Raw genomic sequence first — 2,764 nt, 5'->3', positions numbered from 1 at the left:
CTTCAGCGATCAGCTTTCTTCACAGTCCAACTCTCACATCCATACATGACCACGGGTAAAACAACAACACAAGAGAAGACTCTACACATGGACATCACCAGATGGTCAACACCGAAATCAGATTGATTATATTCTTTGCAGCCAAAGATGGAGAAGCTCTATACAGTCAGCAAAAACAAGACCAGGAGCTGACTGTGGCTCAGATCATGAACTCCTTATTGCCAAATTCAGACTTAAACTGAAGAAAGTAGGGAAAACCACTAGACCATTCAGATATGACCTAAACCAAATCCCTTATGATTATACAGTGGAAGTGAGAAATAGATTTAAGGGACTAGATCTGATTGATAGCGTGCCTGATGAACTCTGGATGGAGGTTCGTGACATTGTACAGGAGACAGGGACCAAGACCATCCACATGGAAAAGAAATGCAAAAAAGCAAAATGGCTGTATGCCTTACAAATAGTTGTGAAAAGAAGAGAAGCGAAAAGCAAAGGAGAAAAGGAAAGATATAAGCATCTGAATGCAGAGTTCCAAAGAACAGCAAGGAGAGATAAGAAAACCTTCCTCAGCGATCAATGCAAAGAAATAGAGGAAAACAACAGAATAGGAAAAACAAGAGATCTTTTCAAGAAAATTAAAGATATCAAGGGAACATTTCATACAAGGATGGGCTCGATAAAGGAAAGAAATGGTATGGACCTAACAGAAGCAGAAGATATTAAGAATGAAGAGTTAGGAATGCTGCTGCTGCTGCTAAGTCACTTCAGTCGTGTCCAACTCTGTGTGACCCCATAGACAGCAGCCCACCAGACTCCCCCGTCCCTGGGATTCTCCAGGCAAGAACAATGGAGTGGGTTGCCATTTCCTTCTCCAATGTGTGAAAGTGAAAATTGAAAGTGAAGTCGCTCAGTCAGGTCTGACTCGTAGCGACCCCATGGACTGCAGCCTATCAGGCTCCTCTGTCTATGGGATTTTCTAGGCAAGAGTACTGGAGTGGCTTGCCATTGCCTTCTCCGAGTTAGGAATAGCCTATTCAATTACTGATGGGATTCCTAACATGATACCACAGGCAGCTAGGATGACACATCAAAATAAGAAGAAAGAAGAAATGGAGCATTAGATCATATTTAAAAACAACAACACACAACTAAATATTCTAAATACTATCTACATTTTAAAAAGTCAGAGTGGCAGGTAATAAGTGGAGAAGAATATTTCTGTCTCTTCCTATGTTGACTGTTTTTATTCCATTGGTAATCTTTGGCTGGACTGTTTTCCTTGGCCTCTGTGAAAGAAAAGTTCCCACAGGGCTGCACTAGCACTGTGCTTTCACAGTCTGCTCTTGCTGATTACCATACCTGTTTATGTGTTCTTCCACCTTTGGACTTGGATGGGTATTAAACTTTTCAGGCATAATTAATGCAATCAGAGCCAAGATGGTATATCCTAATGATATGTTTGAATGTCTATCTCTGAAAGCTCAACTACATGGAAATACTGGAAACCCACTTAATTTGCAGGAAAGATGCTTTGCCTAGCTTCTGTCAAAGGCTTAATAAGGACTATGGGAGGATTCAGCTGCAGAGGCTTCTTCATTGTACTTTGGTTTTGCTCATGTTTTTTGAAAGGTTGTCATTTATACCTCAGGTATCAGAAGAAACATTTCAACAAAGTGCCTTGGAAATTAACAGCCCCAACCATCATCTGATGACTTACCCCATTCACAATTGAAAGTTCCCAATTTTAAATTTTATGTTTATTTTAGATTCAAAGTCTTTGGTAAAGTCACATGTTAAGGATGACTGAAATAATTTCAAAGGAGCAATGTTGGAGTAGCTTAGAGAAATGCATTTGTACTAATGTGATATAAAATTATAATAAAATGAAAATTCCATGGACTTGCCAAAATTCAGTTTGTAAAATCACCTTCATTTCTTTGGCATCAAATGCTTATATTAATTATAATAAAATAAGATATTGATGCTTTAAAAAAAAAGAAAGAGTAAGCCATTCAAACTAGATAGAACAGAACATTTCTTGAAATGTTGTAATAGTAAATCACCGAATCCGTAAGTAGGAAGTGGGCCTTAGGAGACGTGGCCAGACACAGGCTCTCCCCTCCCCATCTCTATTCTCTCTCTTCACCTCTCTCACTCGTCTGCTCATGTACTCATCAGTATACGTAGCAGGCAAGAGTGTGGACTCTGGCGCTAGACTTCCCAGCTTTCCATCCTAACCAATCTGTGCTTCAGTGTTCTCTTCTGTAAAATAGTACATCAGTTCAGTTCAGTCGCTCAGTCGTGTCTGACTCTTTGCGACCCCATGAACCCCAGCACGCCAGGCCTCCCTGTCCATCACCAACTCCCAGAGTCCACCCAAATCCATGTCCATTGAGTCGTTGATGCCATCCAGCCATTTCATCCTCTGTCATCCCCTTCTTCTCCTGACCTCAATCTTTCCCAGCATCAGGGTCTTTTTCAATGAGTCAGCTCTTCGCATCTACCTCAAGGTGTTATAAGGATTAAATGAGTTAATACATATAAAGTGTTTCGCTCAACACTTTGTATCTATTAATCTCCCCTCAAACCAAGCTTTCTCTGTTTGTTTATCAGTACTCATGACTAAAGCATAGTGATCCCTGTTCTGGTTTTTATAAGGTCCAGAGCTCTCTGCTAACTGACTCTGGTATCAGTTCAGTTCAGTTGCTCAGTCGTGTCCGACTCTTTGCGACCCCATGAATCACAGCACGCCAGGCCTCCC

General features: G+C 40.9%; 1 pseudogene; it reads left to right on the top strand.

Moving 5' to 3' along the window:
- Positions 1–1,221: 1,221 nt before the first annotated feature.
- On the top strand, positions 1,222–1,424 carry LOC148777061 (phosphatidylinositol N-acetylglucosaminyltransferase subunit Y-like; annotated as a pseudogene).
- The last annotated feature ends 1,340 nt before the right edge of the window (positions 1,425–2,764 follow it).

This window comes from Moschus berezovskii, chromosome 8, assembly GCF_049115385.1.
Source record: "Moschus berezovskii isolate FMDL1 chromosome 8, NW_MosBer_1.0, whole genome shotgun sequence".
In the NCBI taxonomy this organism is placed as follows: Eukaryota; Metazoa; Chordata; class Mammalia; order Artiodactyla; family Moschidae; genus Moschus; species Moschus berezovskii.
The sequence above is the reverse complement of the archived record's forward strand: the minus strand, read 5'-3'. Positions and strand labels throughout refer to the sequence as shown.